Source organism: Panthera onca, chromosome C2 (genome assembly GCF_046562875.1).
Source record: "Panthera onca isolate mPanOnc1 chromosome C2, mPanOnc1 haplotype 2, whole genome shotgun sequence".
In the NCBI taxonomy this organism is placed as follows: Eukaryota; Metazoa; Chordata; class Mammalia; order Carnivora; family Felidae; genus Panthera; species Panthera onca.
The window spans coordinates 60,831,645-60,850,994 of NC_138347.1; the positions used below are offsets into that span (position 1 = coordinate 60,831,645).

A 19,350-nucleotide genomic window follows, 5' to 3' on the forward strand; every position below is an offset into this window, starting at 1 on the left:
GGTGGAATTAGCTGTGAGTGAAGCTAACTTTGATAGAGGCTCATTGATTGCAAAGGGTTGGCTCACAAAGCAGGTGTCTGCCTAATAAAAGAAGTAAAAGAAAGAGTATTTACTAAATCATATGGTGGCCCAACAGTTTATAAAATCCAAGGTAGCAGTAGAAGTAGATTCTAAAGACATTTCAGATACGTTTTCTTTCTCTGTATGTATTGTACACAAAACAGGTCCATTCGTTTCATACTCAACACCTATTTATTAAGTACCTACTTTGTGTTAGAAGCTCTCTACTACCAAATAAATGATTTAACTTTTTGCAGTTATCCCCTCTACAGCTGTATCATAAAACTAATAATAATCTGTAACTGACATAATATGTTATAACAAAAAATGGGAAACTGAATAGGAGGAGAAATAAAGAAACAGCATCCTAAGTTTCTCATTTCATACAGCATACAATTTCATTAATGATGATAATTAAAGAAAATAGGGCTGGATTTTTAAAAAATAATAGTAATTGTTATTATAAGAACAAACTATGCTTTATAACTTCTAAATTGCTAGATTAATAACAAATAGAACAATCATATATCAAAAGAGAAAGGAAAGAGAGAGCGAGAGAAAAAGAGAGAGGGGGGGATAGAGACATGATCAAGGTTACATAAAAAAAACCCAGACAATATAAAATAAGATTTCTGAGGTTTAGGAGCAGGTATATTTTTACAATAAATAACAGTTAGTTTATTTAATTTATTAAAATAAACACTATAGCATAGGTTTTTTTGTTTTTTGTTTTAAACACAAAATCTAACCAGAGGGTAGTACTTTAAAAGCACTAATTTTGGTAGTGGAAAAACCTGAGTTCAAATCTTACTTTTGCCATTTACTATTATAACCTCTTTCCTAAGGGGGAATTTAGCCTACCTGCCTCAATTTCCTAGTTTATAAAGTGGGAATAAAAATAACTGATTATAGAGAGGACTGAGTAAGATAGTATCTATAAAGTTTAGTGTCTAGTACAACTAGACATTCAATAATAACAACTGTTATTTATAATATTTGTTTTAAAATGATATATCTAAATAAAAGAGAGGTGAAATCAAAGGAGTACCACCTGAGATATACTGTTAACTAAAAAAAATTGATATGGTATAAAATGAGAAAATCAAAGAGGCAGAGTTGAATTTTAAAAAGGATCATTTTTACAAAGAAACTAAAAGAAGCAAATGGGGCTGAAGCTATAAGCCTGCTCAAATCTGGACTCAGAAGCACACAGACATGGCTGGGAGTCTAGCGGCTCTTTGGAGTAAATGAGACCAAAAGGCTCCATATAAAATGGTGGACCTGAGCCTGGCTCACTACTTCAGCAAGAGGCTGCAAAAAATTTGGCTAACTGCTACATTGGGCAACAGCCTATATAGCACTTTAGGCACTGAGAAGTAGAAGGATAAAGACACAGCCTCATGATCAAATATCCTTAAAGAGATAAAGCTGAAAGCTACTGGTACAAGATTTGGATTGAGATTAGGAACCCAGAAATCCCAATAAGAGGCAACTGAAAAACCACTAGCCAGGGATGCATGAACAAAGAAAAAAAAAGAGGAAGAAAGAGGACCAAGAGGCAAGTCAAAAAAAGCCTTATGACCAACATCAACCTACAAAATAAAATTCTAAAACATAGCAAGAAATCTAATGATAAGAAAAACAATGAATAAAATTAATAATTGGAACATTCACTACAGGTGAGTTTGATTTTATAGAATTGTCTGACAATGACTCAACATGAGTATGCTTGTGATGCTCAGAGATAAGAAATCATACTTATAAGAGAACAAGAAATTATTAAATAAAAACATAGAGCAGTAAGATAAGAATAGGTGAATAAAGAACCAATCAGAAATCTTAAAAATGAAAAATATGTTCATTGACATTAAAAATGCAATAGATAGGATAATTTAAGATTGGGCAATTTCAAGAAGAGCATTAGTGACTTGGAAGGTAATATTAAGGAATTCACTCGAAAAAAAATCACAGAAAGTAAAATATATTTTTCAGAAAATGAAAGAGCAATTGAAATATGTGAATTGACTAGGAAACACCAATATACATCTTACAAAATCCCAGAAGAAAATGGGGGTAATAACAAAGAAATAATAAAGGAAAAGATAATAACTGAGAATTTTCTAGCATTAGAGTCCTGAGATTAGAAAGTATACCCTGAGTTCATGACTGATAATTCAAAATAAATCCACATCTAGACACATTTCAGAGAAACTATAAGACATCAAGGATATAGAAAAATTTTTTTAAGTCACCAAAGGGAAAAGGTAGACTAACTACAAAGAGATGAAAACTGGATTGATAACAGATTTCTCTTAAGTAATGATAGTTGAAGAACAATTGTGTAAGATTAATTGAGTAATATCCTCTAATGCTGAACAGAAATACTCAGATAAATTGCTGTTTAAGACAAAAGATAAAATAAAGACATTTTTAGATATATAAAAAGAGTATACTCCCCGGGGCCCTCCCTAAAGAATTACTAAAAGATGTAATTCAACAAGAAAAGTGCACCCGAAAGGAAGCCATATCATCCAAGAATAATGGCGGACACAGTAATAATTAAAATATACGAGAAAATATAATTAGGCATTAACTATAAAAATCAATGATAACCACTTTTGCATATATTTAAAACAAATAGGTAAAACTAAAACTCCATTCAGTACTTATAATAACAGATTGATAATTAGTAAGTAGATAAAACATGCTACATGCTAGGCACCTTTTTTACATTAGGGAGAAAGTCAGAAATACTAAAAAGTGGACTTTATCTTTTATTAGAAAAATATATAGTTAGGTATACATATAAAAATTTTAATATGAGCACTGAATAAATAGATAACATGTCCTAGGTCACAAAAATTAAAAAAAAAATTTTTAATTAAATCCATATAAAACACATCGTCTCATTACAGGCAATTAAATTCAGAATTAGTAATAAAAATAGAGTATATTTATGTTTAGAAAGTAAAGACATATACTTCTAAGTTAAATATAAATCAAAACAGACATTACTAAATATTTAAAATTGAACAAAACTACATACCAAAACAAGCTATGCGGCTAATGAAAAACTTAGAAAAAAGTTTAGAGACTAAAGTTAACTTTAAAATAATAAAAAGCATTGAAATTGAATGAGTAATAATTTAACTCAGGAATCTAGGAAAAGAAAAACGATCTAATTTTAAGTAGACTGAAGAAAATAATATTGATAAAAGCATAAAGTAATGATATAGAATATAAGAGGCAATAAAGAAGATAAAATAAAAAGACAGTTTTTAACAAAAGTAAGTGAAACAGAAAAATGTCTAACAATGAGTAATAAAAAAGGCTCAGATAAATAATATTAGGCATAAGAAGGGGACATAATTAAATATAAAATTAAAAATCTAAGACTATTATGAACAGTTTTATACAAATAAATTGGAAAGTGTGGATTAACTGGGTTTTTTTAAATTAAAAAATTATTTTAATGTTTATTTTTGAGAGAGAGAGAGAGAGAGAGAGTGAGCAGGGGAACGGCAGAGAGAGAGGGAGACACAGAATTCCAAGCAGGCTCCAGGCTCTGAGATGTCAGCACAGAGCCTGACATGGGGCTCAAACCCACTAACTCTGAGATCATGACCTGAGCCAAAGTTGGATGCTTAACCAACTGAGCCACCCAGGTGCCCTGATTAAGGATTAATTGTATATTTTTCTTTAAAAAAAAACAAAAAACAAACTTACTTCCTAAAATTAAGATGAAATAGAACACTTGAATAAACCAATAACCATGGAAGAAACTGAACTGATAGTCAGAAGTCCACCCTACTCTACCTACTCACTATGGGCAGAAAATACCAGGTCCAGATGATTTTACAGGCAAGTTTAACCAAATTTTCAGAACAGGTAATCCCGATTTATATGAAAGCTATTTCAGAAATAGAAAAAAAAGAAAAAGAAAAAAATGAATGTTGCTCAACTTACTTTATGAGGCTAGTACCACTATAACACCAAAACTTTACAATAACAGTTTAAGAAAGAAAAATTGAAGACTAATCTCCCTGTGCAAACATATTACATAAAATATCAGCAAATTAAACTCAACCGTGGATTAAAAAAACATACCAGGACCAAGTAAAGTTTTATTCCAGGAATGTAAGAAATGTTTAATATCAGGAAATACATTAATATCATATAAAATATTAACATATTAATGGGAAATTTTATCATATTGATGCAGAAAATACATTAGATAAAATTCAACTAGTATTTCTGATTAAAAATGCATTGCAAACTATAAATAGATGGTGGCAAGTTCCTTAACACAAAAATTCCAATTTATCAAAATCCTAGGCAAATATCACATAACAGATATTCCTAATATCATTGCTTTTATTCAACATTATATAAAAGTCTTAGTGCTGCAATATGACAGGAAAAAAGAAATTGAACACTTATGAATTAGAATTGAAGAGAAAAGCTGTCATTATTCACTGATGATACACATACCTATGTAGAAAATCTGAGAGAATTTTCAGTTTAGTCATTAAAACTAACAACAGAGTTAAGCAAAGTTTCTGAATATATAGTAATGATGACCAATAAACAATGAAATGGAAAAAAGACTCTACATAAGAGCTCAAAGATCCAAGTAATATGAGAAGAAATCTAACAAAATAGGTTCTAGCAAGACCTTTATGGTAAAACTTATAAAAAATTAATAAAGAACAAGAATAAAGATCTGATTTAGTAGAGGAATATAGTCTGTTAATGGGTAGAAAGACATAGTGTTATCACAATGTCAATTCTTCCCCAGGTTATTCTCTAAAGTTAATGTCACTACAAATAAAGTTCAGCAAGGCTTTTGCAAAACTTGACCAACTAACCCTAAAATTTATATTGAGTAATAAAAGGCCAGAAGGAGCCAAGAGAACTTGAAAGAACAATGTAGAGATTTGTCTTACCAGTTAACAAGAATATTATAAAGCTATGATAATTAATTATAATTAATTACGATCATTATAGTGTTAACACAGGGATAGAGAAACAAATGGTTGAAATAAAGATCCTAAAAATAGATTTAATGTAGGCAAAAGATAGCATTACAAATTAGCGGGTAAGAATGCCCAACTTGTTAAATGGTGCTGGGATAATTGGGTCATCTATGGAAAAAAGAAAATGGGGTGCATTTAAAATACCACATACAAAAATAAATGCCAAGTTTACAGATCTAAATGTAAAAGGCAAAACTTTGAAACTGTTAGAAGAAAATCAAGGAAGGTTTTCATATGGAGGTATTTCTTAAATCACATAAAAACACAAACTATATATATATATATATATATATATATATATATATACACACACACACATATATACACACACACACACACACACACACACACATATATATATACACACACACATACATATATATATACACATATATGTATGTGTGTGTGTATACACACACACACACACACACACACACACACATATATATATATATAACATATATGTACATGTTTTTAAAGTAGGCTCCACGGCCAGCATGGGGCTTGAACTCACTACCCTGAGATCAAAAGTTGCATGCTCTAACTGACTAAGTCAGTCAGGCGTCCCAGCACAAACTATAAAGGAAAATATCAATAAACTTAACTGCATTAAAATGAGAAGCTTTAAAAAAATAAGCTACTACAGACACAGCTAAAAAAGAAATTACACATTAGGAAAATATATTTGCAATCTCTATTACCCAAAGGATGATAATCCAGAATACTACAATAACAATCCAGAATACGACAACAACCAAAACCAAAACCCAAACCGGTCCAAATAACAGTAGCAAAACAAATAACCTAATAGTAAGATGGGGAAAGACCCAAACAGGCAACACACATGAGAGAGTCCCGATGGTTTATAAATTAATTTTTTTAAATGAGGCATTATTTAATACCTAACAAACTGACAACAATTTTAAAAGTCTAGCCATTCCAAATGTTGTGAAGAATGTGGAGAAGTTCTCATGGGTAGTTAATGAGAATATGAATTGCCACCACTACCATTTTGGAAAGAGATTTTACATTCCTAGTGAAAGTGAAAATGCATGTTTCTTATAGTTAAGCAATTCTTCCTGTGTAAAAATATGTATAAAAATGTTAACTGCAGTATTTGTTGTGATTGGGAAATACTAGAAATAACGTTCAACAACGAGAGATTCAATAAATACATTCTAGTGATACCTACAGTAGAATACATTTTATATAAGCCATACTATGGCTTGGCTTGTGTAAAACTAATTCGTAGTGATAGAGGTCAGAATAGTTTTGCTTGTTTTCAACCTCATGTTAAAGCTTTGGAGAATATCACACACGGGAGGGCACAAGGACTCTTCCTAGGTATTGTGAATGTTTTGTATCTTGGATTGGGTGTTGCCTCATGGAAACACACTCACATAAAAGCTCATCAAGCTATCCACTTAATTTATGTACATCATTGTATGTAACTTAGAATAATAAAAGACAAAAAACAGTTTTGAAAATAAGTGTGCCAAATTAGTTAAGGTTTGTTCAATTTGGGTGCGGGATTCTTGTATGCTCATGTTATTCTTTATATTTTTATGTGCTAGAAATATATTACTTTAAAATAATTGATAAGGCAAAGACTACTGCTTTTCCTAACTAGAATTAATCAAGGTGAAAGAAGGCACTAGTGTCACATTCTTTTCACTGTCCCTGACAATAGACCCGACCCCAATACTCCAGGAATCAGCAAGCGGTTCACAGCCGTTTAAACATACTTACAAAGTGCTCATTTTGTCAAACCAAAAGCAAACCTTTCATTTCTTGACTATGTGTAGAACCTAGGCTTTCTTAAGTGAGTGACTGGCAGCATATATTGTTGATGTGGCGCTACCAGTGCACACAGATCATCTATTCAGGTTTTCAACAAAGTGGGGGATGCCTCGCCAAGTGGGGGACAAGGTGGGGGATGCCTTTCCAAGGACTTTTCTGATATAAATCAGCAGGTGGTTTGGCATCAACATTGCTATTTGCTCGTGCGTTTCACCTCTGGTTTCAGAAAAGAAAAAGAGACGATACCTTTTCAATGCTGTTTCAAGTCGACCATATGGAAAGCAAGGTTTTATTCCAGCCAATTCTCTTTCTCTCAAAGCGTGGAGGAAAAGTGCCAGTCACTGCTACACTCGCCACCAGCCACGGTACAGATGTTTGGAAAATGCAAAAACAGAGAAATGAAACAAAAAGAAAACCCTCAAAAATAAAGTTTTGCATAAATGAAAAATAGAGTATATAATTATCATAGCTGCAAAAAGGTAAATGCATTTTTTTTAATTTTCCCCTTGTGCTAAATTAAAAGAACCAAAACAAACAAAAACATTGATGTCTTAATCAGTGTTTTGTTGGGGAAACTGACAAGGACCAACTCAAACATGGCTAAAAATGGGAATAAAAAACAGATTTCTTTTAATCTGATAAAAGATTTTTTGTCTCTAAGAATGTTAGAATATGATCTACTTAAACGAATATTTATTAAAGGAACAGACCCGTTTAAAAATATGTTTTCAGGTGCCAAAATGGGAATGGAGAAAGTGTTTCCTTGAAACCTTGTAAGAGAAAAAAATTCATTGAAATTGTAATGGTTCCTTCCATGACTCAGATTAAATACAGCTTAGGAAGAAATATCTCCAAACTATTCAAACGTATGTCCCTAAACTGGTTTTGCCAGTATGCAACCCCAGTTATTCCAAAAATGAATGCCCTATTAGACTTAAGTACATCAATGTAAGTTATTCAAATGAGAGTGTTTGTTTAGAAGAAAGTTTTAGGCCTTGATCTGCCACAATCTCTTTGGGTATCTTCATTCATGTTATTAAACATCTTTTGGTCTCAGTATCCACCTCTCAAGCGTGAGTATGACACAAAGTCACTATCATCAAGTTCCTTTCCAGCCCTAAAATCCTATGAATTTAATGAGGTTACTCCAGCAAAAGAATTTTTCTTTTATTTCTTCCTTTCTTTCTTAAAATAAATAGACAAATAATCAAATAAGTAAGTAAATATATATTAAAAACACATACACATACACATACACTAATCAGCTATCACTCTGTATAGGAAGAGGGTACGTTTTTTATTGTTGGTACCATTATCTATTCCCTAATGTGTATTTAAAAAGAGAATTCCCATAAAAAAGATTTTTATTTTTTTCCTGAATCAAAAACAGCATACTGTTTCTTTGCCATTTAAGTTCTATTAAAAAGGAAAACACAAAATCATTACAGAAATCCTATTAAGGAACTTTAAAAAACAAAGAAAAAGTCACTAAAATTCCATTTAAAATTCAAATAGTTTGCTTACAGGTGTTCTTTTTCAGAAAATGTAAGTGCCCCAACCTCAAACTACTTCCTCCTCCTTTTCTGGGGACAGATCCTTCCCTGTGTAAAACGTAGGACCCTGCCTCACACCCTTCCCACCTGTCTTCTGAGGTAACAAAGCTGAGGTATCGATTGCAGCATGAGATATTTGGGATGGGAGTAGAACATTTCATCTGGGAGACAGTACTGTGGTCAATTTGCCAAATCTAAAAGAAAGGTAAGCCCCATCACTACTTTGGCAAGAAATATGGGTTCCCATGGCTGAACGACGATAACCATTTTTACACAAGATGGTTAAAAATGAAAGCACCTGAGGCAACAGCCAGAAAATAAGTCTGAGAATGCAAGTTCTTCTCATCGATAGTTAAACCAGACAAGACAGTATCATTGCACCTTTAACCAAGGGTCTAAACGGAATCCAGGGCACCTGACACCTTGATGAATAAGAGAAGCTCAGCTCTATGAAAAGGCCAAAGTCTTAGGGCCAATGCTCCATTGTTCAAGGGCTGGTATGCCCAAGGCACCAGCAGAGGCAGAATGCAACAGGCAAGTCTCCAGTTACAGGCTACCGCTCAGCTCTGTGTGCTGATAAGCCTGAGACCCACCACACTGCACACTCAAGGAAGCTCAAGGGTGGGTCCCCCACGGGAGGAGGGCTACACAAACAGTAAGGCAAGAGTTGGAAGTTGCACAGTGTGTGAGCACTCCCTGCTGGCAGCTGAGGTTGGAGATCAACGGGGAGTGTGTTAGAGAGGGCTAATGAAAGTGTCTGCAAGGAGGCCAACGGACATTCCTCACTTTTCAGGGATAAGAGCATGGCTCTGACTAGGTTTAGATAGTTCCAGATGCTATTCTGAATGGGGAGGAGGTTAGGAGAGGCCGCTAATAGGGGGAACTCCAAGAACTGGCAAAAACTGTGTTTGAAGCTGGCATACACTTTTCATTAACTTTCCCAGCTATTAATATTTTATGAAGTATATACAGGTCTGCATGTGCACACGTGTGTGGGGAACGGAAGAGGTGCAGTAGGAAATGAAATCTCTGTGCATCTCCCTTTATCCCAGCAAGAGACTCCTTGGGACAGTGCAACGTGTTTGCAACATTTACAGTTTCCCAGGAAATCCTACCCATAACCCTGATGGAACTGCCTGGTGTGTCCCCTATACTGCTGCACCTAAGTTCTGAACAGGTGGTCCTTGTTTATCTGTACAGCCTGGGGCAACAACACTGGTATCTCCCTAGTGCTCCGCTCTGTTAGGGTTCTTCTGTAGAATAAGATGAAGGTCAAGATGGCAGCCTGCTAAAAGCAGCAGTATTTCAGTTGCAGGAATAACTTGCTTGTCATCAACTTGTTAATGCAATAGTCAAACATTTCTTTGACATGCACAGTATCAGCTAACTTCAGCAGATAAAGGGTCTAGAACAGGAAGATGCTGCAGATGCTTTAGCTCCGAGGAAGGCTTAGCAGAGCCAAAACGTCAGCAGGGCCTGTTTGTTCCATCCTTTCCATCGGGCTCTGTGAAAGAAATGTTAGATTACTGCAATGACAAGTTTGTGACAAGCAAGTCATTTGTGCAACTGGTGCGCTCCTGTTTTTATCTGTTTACCATTCAGACTTGTGAATGCCATTTCAAGCACTTACAGGATTTCTGGCTCCCATTAAGGGGAAATGGTTCCTCCATGTTTAGAATTTTCTGCCTCAAAGAGAATTACTAAGCAATTATTTATTCCTGTGGTCACAGTGTCACACAAAAGCACTCTTGAGTTGTTTAGTTGGACTCTGAATCATGAAATGGAGTCCTGCAGACTGGATAGCTTGGAGCATCAGAAATTTCTTGTCTAGTTTATTGGAATGACTACAAAGAAAGCCTGTGAGAGTCAATAAAATTGTGGCCAGCTTGAAATACCTTGCTCTTTTGCTCTGGGATCATATATCAAGGCCATATGCTTCAAGGCACATAAACTCACTTGTAATGAGTAGATCCTGGGAAGCCAAGGCCTGACTATGTCACAGACACTGACATGTGATCTAACATATGATAGTTTTGGTGACAAGGACTGCTTTAGCTGTTGAGAAGGGAACTGACACAGCTTTCTCCCTGTATCCTGTGGGTAATCAGAGGGCAAGTCCAAATCCAGAAAACATTTTAAGCATGTGGTAAAAACTAATAACAGAATATAAAATTTCCTGGGGGTCATCCTCTCTAGGCTGACTTTTTCTCAGTAAATGGAGACCCTGGCAGATTTTAGATCAAGATTTCTAGATTGATTCATTGGATTCCTCATCTGAGATCACTGAGTGACTTTTGGTGAGTCATTTTAACCTCCCAGGAAGACAGTATAAAATAATATCTTGTTCACTTGACATGAATGGGCTCAGGGTCAATGTTATAAAAGATGAAGAGTGCCTTCAGAGTTCAAGAACAAGAACAGTATTTCCTAGAAGTCATGTATTCTTTTTATGATTTGAAATATTTGCACATTGTTGGTACTGAACTTACAAACCATTGTAAGTATACCTTTTAAAGAACAGAAGCATGAAGTTTTGAAGCAGGGAGATAACACAGTATCTGGGGAAGCAGGTCAAAGCTGAAACAGAGTGTGGAATGTCAAGGACCAGACAGAAAGTAATGACGTAAGATGAGGCAGGGTTTGGTGTAAGTGACCAGAAAACGTTACGAAAATGGGTAACAGTCCTCACTGAATAAAAATTTTATTGTTAATAATTATTTGCCAGACACTACATGTGTTACACAATTCACATGTGTAATATAATCTTTAGAAGAGCTCAGTGGTGTATGCATTATCAATTTTTTTTAACATGTGGAAATGAAAACTTAGAGTAATTTAAATACTTTCCCATAAATCTATCTGTTAAGTAGCAGAGGATTGAAACCAACTTTCCTCACTTTAAGCCCTTAGACTCTTAACCACTAGAGAACTAAAGTCATTTCCACTACCTTCAGAAGACTTCTCTCTCTCTGGTGTACTGGAAAACATTTTAATCTGTAAATGTAGATATTCAAGATTTCATATAAAGGGGCCAGTGAGAATATTCTGGCTCTAGCTGTGTTGCCGCCCTTTGCAGGCCCCTGGGAAAGCTGAGCCTCATCAGGATGTCATTCCTTTTGCCTCAGCCTGACCTATTCCTACTTGCATACCCTGGGGAAGAGGTGAAAGTGATTCCAACCTAATCACGCATCTCTGCTGTGAATGCAGGGTGTTTGGCCGCATCTCCTGTGTCCATGCCAACCCCTTTCTCTCTCTTCGTGTGTGCAGCCTTTAGTCCCCCTACTCGTTGCTCCCATGTTACCTCCAGGGAGCCTCCTTTTGTCACTTGTCTGCTATTCTTTTCAGGTGGGGGAAGGGGCGGGCATCTTTCTTACCATGACAAGGATCTCTGAAACAGTCTAAACTTCTAACTTTGCACAGAATGTATCCTTTGTTCAGTTTTCCGCTTTGTTTCTCTTTAATGATAGCTTTGCTACAGGTCCCATTCGAAGGAAACTTGGAGCTATGCAAATCAAACTGGAAGGCAAGACTTTGCAGCAGCTCCGTCTTTAAATGAGTATATGTCCAAGAGGTAGAGACCTCTGAGGGAGGCATGTCTTCCGAATATTATGTGTCAAATAGCTGCTTTCCTTGTAAGAGTGGCAAAGAATAAGCTCAGTGAGATCTGTATTGACATTCCCTCATCTCTTTTTAGTGTGTGTTCAGAGTGGGTCACAAGAGCATTTAGCTCACAAACTGTTTTGTTTCTTTTGTTTTTCATGATATTTCTACTTTTTTTTTTCTTCTAGGGGTTTCCCCAAGCGCAGGATTCTTACTTAAAAGCTACTCGAAAAAACCCAATGCATAATATAAAATCATAGGATCAGCAATGTGTATAGAACTCTAATCAGTGGCCTGAGTTTTGACCTAATGCCTGAGTTTGCTCATGACGGTCATTCAGCTGCACACCATCAGGGGCATAGAGCTCTCAGCCTCATAGGCAACCCAATCCTGCTTTAGACTCCTTCTATTTGTACAAAATATGGCACCAAATAAGGTTTCTTATGTTGAACCTTAAGCCATCTTTCTAAAATTCCCTTCATAGCTTCTAGTCTTTTCTCACACCACCTTTCAGTTGGGAGAGCTTCAGGGGATCCAATAGTTTAATGGCTCATTTAAAGACACACTTTGTGCATATCATATACCAATAAGTGGGTTTAGATTATCCTGCCTTCTCCCTCTCTCCTCACCTCACACGAGTTAAATTCCCAGTTTCTTCCTCTGACAACGCTGGGAGAAATGAAAGTCAGTGTACTAAGTTTTTCATTTGTATTTCTATTTGAATGTAGACAACATGTGTGGCAAAGCATTCTTAATCTCTTTGATTGTCTGTCCTAATCTGTGGAAACTCTCGCTAGACAACCTCAGGCAGATTTGACGGCTATAGCTATTTATGGGGTAAACGTATAACTTACTGTCAAAACCAGGGCATATAAGGACCCTATGAATAATTAAACCACCATAGGCACAAACCAGAATTGTCCCAGGAAAATCTATAGAGTACCTTGCTTATACCTTTACTCCAATACATATCTATTTAACTAGAGTTACCCGTGTATGTGTCTGTTTGTTTTCAGTTAGTCTGCGAGCACTCTTTACTGATGGAAACTTATTTACCTCTGAACCTCCAGTTCCTAGATGAGTGCTTGGCAAATAGGAGGAGTTTGGCAGATTTTTTTCTTTTCTAATTGAGGATGTCTTCTCCCTAACTGCATTCTGTGGGTCTCTCCCCTTATTTATAGCAAATACCACCAACACTTATTGGCTTTATATTTTTGGAGATGAATCAAAAATATTTCACTTACTGCAGTAGGAAGGGGATGGTTTAAGTTTAAATTTTTTTAAATGTTTATTTACTTTTGAGAAGGAGAGAGAGAGAGGCAGAGTGAGAGCAGGGGAGGGGCAGAGAGAGAGGGAGACACAGAATTGGAAGCAGGCTCCAGGCTCTGAGCTGTCAGCACAGAGCCCGAAGGGGGGCTCAAACCCATGAACCATGAGATTATGACCTGAGCTGAGGTCGTACACTCAACCGACTGAGTCACCCAGGAGACCCTAGATGGTTTAAGTTTAATGGTAATGGGTTTGACTTTGAACACTGACACCAATAAGCGGAGAGTGAAATGTGATAACTTTTGCACTAAAAGTCTACTATACCTTTTTATAGAGCACTGAACAATATGCTCTAATTTCTTTGTTCACGAGCAAATTTTTTTTCAACCACTGTTGAAAGTTTGTAGTAAATCAATTGTTATAGGAAATGATTGTAACAGAGTGTGATGGCTACATAAGTGAGCATATGTAACACAGAGTAATCTAGTGTGATTCATGATTCATTGGTGGCTCTGCTATTGCTTTCCCATTTGCCAAGCACATTTAGAAATCCCCGTAGCTTCCCGCAGTTTTTGCCTCTGAATAACAGTGGCTTTAAAAAAAAAGGGAGAGAAGAAACGTGTGAAAAATGTGAACCACCTAGAGAAATCATTCCTTTTCTTCCCCCTGACACAGGTAAACTGGTCCAGAAGATGGGAGTCTATCCGATTTAAGTTAAAGAGCCTCACAGAAGCCAATCTCATGACTTCCCTTTCGGTATTCAGAAGCTTCACTATCAAGATCCTACCTCATTATCAAACCCAAAGATTTTTTGTTGCAGGATAAGGATAAGCATATTTTATTACTCTGGATCCTCAGTGAAGAAAACAGAGAAAATCTCATTTCTTATTTCCCTTAACTTGCTTAAAAGCTGGAATTAGCTCAGTAACTCAACTTTCCTTTTTCTAAGATAAGCAAAAAAGTCTCCATGTCTTTGAGACATTTGTCCCTTAAAGAACTTTTTTTTTCTCAAAATGTTAAATTTAAATTGGGGGGGGGAGGGGTTTTATAACTCTTTCTCACTAAGATGTTCCTTCAAATTTTAGTGAATTCAGAGAAGAATGATTAAGTGTCTGATCTATGCTCAGAGGAAATAGTGGCAATGTCTATATTCTGCATGCTTCTTAAGAATTTCACTATTACAGCTATTTTTAAATTTCTGTTTTACCTTTCACACTCCTGATTAACTTTCTGTGCTCTACTTCTAGATGCTATTGTGCCCACAGAACTAGTCATTCTTTATTTTCAGTCCATCAGTGACATTTGCCAAACCATGGTGGGTAATGGAAAATACAAGACTTCAAAGAAGATTCAAAAGAAACAAAGTTATATGCCTTCCCCTGCAGACTCTTTAATTTGTGGAGGAAGAAGACAGTCCCACAGAAAGCAAGCAATGTGGATATGTATGTTCAGGTATGTGGTGTTAGTTTAGCAGCTGTTAACATATGCAAGCTAGTAGAGCTATTATGAAATTTTATATACATGTAGTGAGGGAGGTGTGAATGGACTGCCACTTGGGAGGTTTGCTTTCCCTCCTGTGAAGAATGCTACCTCTCCCCATTATTTAATGACATTCTGTTTATTTTCTGTTTTACTGAGTGTCCATTTCAAATGATTGTCCTCTCTCCCAAGTCTCAAATTACTGTAATTTGGCCACCGCGCATAAAAGCACCATACTTTAAAGCATGCATTCCCTGTCCTCGACGTCTAAAATCGTGATTTGCAACCATTTAAAATTTCTGGTGTCCTGTTATCAATGTGGTTTTGCATCACTTTTCCCTTCTTATTCCTTCTTAAAATACAATTTTAAATTAAAATTGATTTTGCATATTGAAGTGCTGCTACCAATAATTTAGACTACACAGAGTTTGCTCATATTGGAGACCATGTGTTTAGATAATCAAGGCAATCAAAAACCAGAATCCAGGATGGACCCCAATGGCATACCATTTCTACACTTCTCCATATTGACTGATCCCTTCATAGACATTTCCTGATACTTCTGAAGTGCTTGGCATCAAATACAATAAATGAGAAATTTTAATGATTTATTGGTGGATTGTCATTTGAGGCAAAATTCAAAGCTCTGCTAGTTGAGTGGAGTGATATCATAACTCTAGCTTTGCCTTAGTTCACCAGAGCTCTCATTGGGCCAAGAAAGAAAACATACCAGTATGCATTGCATATTACCTAATGTCCTAGCATTTTCAGAGGATTGGCAAATCAGTTCACCGGGGTTTTTCTGGGACATTTCCTTGCATGGAGGTTAGATTTCCATGTCAATAACTTACAGATAGAAGTATCAAAATGACTATTTTCAGGTACAGTTTCCCAAATAGTGAGTCTCATTTTGGCAGAGAAGGGACAATGAAGTCAAATGTGGAAGTATTATCACCCACAAGCTAAGCTAGAACATAACTGCAGCTTTCCTGGGTGATCAGCCACAGAGCACTATTCTTGTCAGAGTTTGAATTTCTATAATGATTTTATTTTAAAATTATATTAAATACAAATATAAGAATGTTTTTAATGGAAAGCTCATTTATTAAGTTTCTAGAGAATCTTCCTCTAAAATACTTAGTCCTATCTATTCTTAATCCAACCTATTCTCAATTTTTGACTAGCCTATTGTTTTTATAGAATTTTATTCTATAGAAAGCTAATAGTGTATATTTTCTAACAGGATAATCCATTCTTATACCTATTACAATTAATCTAATCAACTAATCTAAGCCCTGATCTAGTCTATTCCCAGCACACAATTCCAAGAGATTCACCTACAAAACTGAACAGTCATTACTTCTGGGCACATAAATGGTCACTGGATCCATGGCTGCTATTTAAGCAGGTGGCATCTAAGTCACTATTACTTGAGTAGAAACTGAAAACTATATCCTTTGTAATTATTGGGGAAAAGAGGGCTTTGATTATAGAGAAGCATATAGTTATTTCAAAAGCTCACTTTTTTCAAAAAGAACAAAGGCAACGGTCTCCATTCTGGTGTACGTACATCAGAAATTCAGTTTTTGCCTTTTCTTTAAACTAGATCTTGAGATGAGTCCTAAAAATCACTTCTCTAGTAGTAATAACACTTCTTACATGGGGTCCTTTTCAGTTAAAAGTTGGCAAGTAGACTTCTTAGGAGGGTGGAGGGAGTAACTATTATAAATCATTCAAACATTCATGAACTAAAAATAAGAATGACAACTTATTGATTAAAAAATGGAGGGAGACTGATTTCTGAGTAAAGGTGTCCCTGTGACTGGGACCTAACAAAACCAGATAGACCCATTTACTTTTTGTGCCATGTGGGGTGGGGGTTGTGGATCTCTCTTTGAGTGATGTCTATCACCAACAAAGGTCATCTCCATAGCGATAGAAGATTGCACTTTATGTTAAGATAGGCCTTGTAAACAACCCATTCAAGTGTTCTGTTGATTATTAGCCATCCAGTCAGGCAGCTATTTCTTTTCTGGAAGGGGTAGCCAATGCTGAAGAGTCAATGAATGCGCCTTCCCTGCTTAGGTGGGATCAGAGGTACTCCTTCAGCACTTTGTCCCACAGTCCTTATTTCTGTCACTTTACTCGGTGATCAGTAGACAAAATATACACTGGCAAAGAAAGAGCTGAAGAAGTGGCTAGCATCTCTAAGGGAGAAGAATCCAAGTCTTTCCTGGTTTAAGCAAGAGAACATTCTAGTATTAATGAAAAGAGATGGTTAAATTGCAGCCCATCAAATTTCAACTACAGTTCCAAAATGTGTCTGAAGTGATCCAAAAGAAAACAAAATTCCTTCTGTCCTTAGCTATAAATTCTGCAGGACGATTCTTTATTCTCATCTTATTCTGGTTTCTTTCTCTGCCCCAGAAAGGATTAGTGTCTAACATTAAACAAACAGTATATAATAAAGAACAGATATAATGTATATTCATAAGATTCTGAATCCAGAGCAAGAGGAGGTTACACTCTAAGCCCAGCAGATGAGTTTTACTGTTAGCAATAGAGACGTTTCTAATTCGTCCATGGAAGGTGCTGAAAATGTTCTCTATTATATCTCGAAATAAAGTTTTGGTAGTATAAAAATTTTATGATTAATGCCATATATTGGATTTTTCCTCTTCCTCTATGGGACCACAAAAACGATCTAAGTACAGACAGGAGACAGGAGAGCATTATTTCTTCATCAGCATCTGTGGATGTTACTATATATTTTTTTGTAAATGAATTATGAAGAAACATACCAAATCTCTTGATCCAGGCCATGTTACAAATCCATGTATACCTAGGCTCTTCTTTTTCCTGTTCTCTCAATCCTTGTGCCTATTTTTTTCTTTTTTGAATTCAAGACCTGCCCTTACACTGCCAGATGATCTTTGATGGTTGGAGTCCTTGTGACATTTCTTTGTCCATCTATGCTGTCTAGTTTAATATGACACTCCCAAGAGGCCTTTAGCCTACAAAAGATGATGACTGATTGGAGTTAAAAAATGATTTATATATTATGAAATAAAATCTGGAGGCAGCATTTATAGCTGATCAAGTGAACTTTTAGCCTTACATATGAGTCATAATTATGAGGCAAATAAATATGTGTGTTTCCTTTTCTGAAGTATAACTAGAGGTCCTAGAAGTCCTGAGTTTGTGTTCAGTTGTATTGAAACTACATTAATACTGTTAACTAGGTACTTTTTTCCTCAGTCCTAACAAGAAAACTTCCCATGGTAAGTGAGTACTCATATGTTAGGGACCTGGATTGAAAATCCATACTGGGAAAGATCTGTGAATGAAATGAAGCTTGGGTGAATTCATTCAACTTAGGAGTTATTGCTGGTCCAATGAGTCCAAGGAAGCAGTAGCTAATAATTCCATCCAGGAGCATTAATAGTTCCAGGATAGTCTCTTGGATATAGGAAACCTGCATTATTTAATCTGAGCAGGACCTAAAGCTTGGCAAATCCTTCCATACCCAACCTTGGGTTGGATGTAGATCTCCAAGATAAGCCTGGTTTGCTGGTAAACTCTCATCTTCCATGTTCCTTTCTTTAAAGTTCTGATTCCTGACAGATTCTCATTAGAGGATATCATCAAGATTATATACAGGTTGAGAGCACACAGTATTTCCATAACTAAAATGTTGCCCTAATATTGGTCTCTCTTACAAACCTCGAAAGGCCAATATGCTATTATCTAGGGTAGTTCATGGGAAAGTTGACCAAATAATGCTTTAATGATTTAATTTATAAATGGCCCATTTCACTGAGAAGTAGAAAGGATCACTAAGAAATGTTTGAAAATGTAAACAGTTTTTGTTTACAAGAATTATCTTGTTTCTCCAACCTACTAATATTTCTTTTTATGTAGCTAAATCTCTATCACACTAGACTCATACATAAACTATGGAGACTTCACCTAGAAAGTCTTAACATATATATTTCTGCCATAAAATAGCAACAATAATTTTGGTCCACATACAACCAAAGCAAAAAAGAAATACCTCGAATATAATAAAGACTGTGTTTCCTATGCATATAGCTATATACTATAAAACCTACCAAATCAAGATTGTACAATGATGCCATTTATTTTGGTTTCATAATAGCATGTTTCAGAGATTCCTATTTTTTTTTACACAGAGGGAAAAGTGACATCATATACACAAACAGAAAGGTGCAAGAGGCAAATGCAAGATGCCCATATACTGTCAACAAAGTCTTGCCAGTTGTAAAAGAATTTGACATGCTAATATCCCTTCATTCGGACTTGTTACTCAGATACCAAGAGAGTGATCGCTGGCAGGCACTGCATTTAAGTGCGGTTACTGAGGCCCCCAAATATTGACAGAGTGCCACATTCCAAGAAACTATTGATGTACACAGCCAGCCACAGCTCCAGACACCTCTCAGACAGAGTCTTTAAATGTCACAGATAAATGAATTTTCATGAAACTGGGAGAGAAAGGAAGAACAAGAAGAGAGAAAGAACACACATGAGAG

General features: G+C 35.8%; 1 protein-coding gene across 48 annotated transcripts in view; it reads right to left on the bottom strand.

Annotated features, from left to right (window-relative positions):
* ZBTB20 (zinc finger and BTB domain containing 20) overlaps window positions 1-19,350 on the bottom strand; it is a 785,665-nt gene that overhangs the window by 247,726 nt on the left and 518,589 nt on the right. For 43 of the 48 annotated variants that reach the window (XM_078453036.2, XM_060640810.3, XM_060640830.3 and 40 more), the window contains one exon: window positions 7,143-7,240. The exons of the other annotated variants lie outside the window; for them this stretch is intronic. The gene's annotated coding sequence lies outside the window, so the exon portion shown is untranslated. The remainder of the gene's footprint in view (window positions 1-7,142; window positions 7,241-19,350) is intronic. 48 annotated transcript variants of the gene reach the window in all.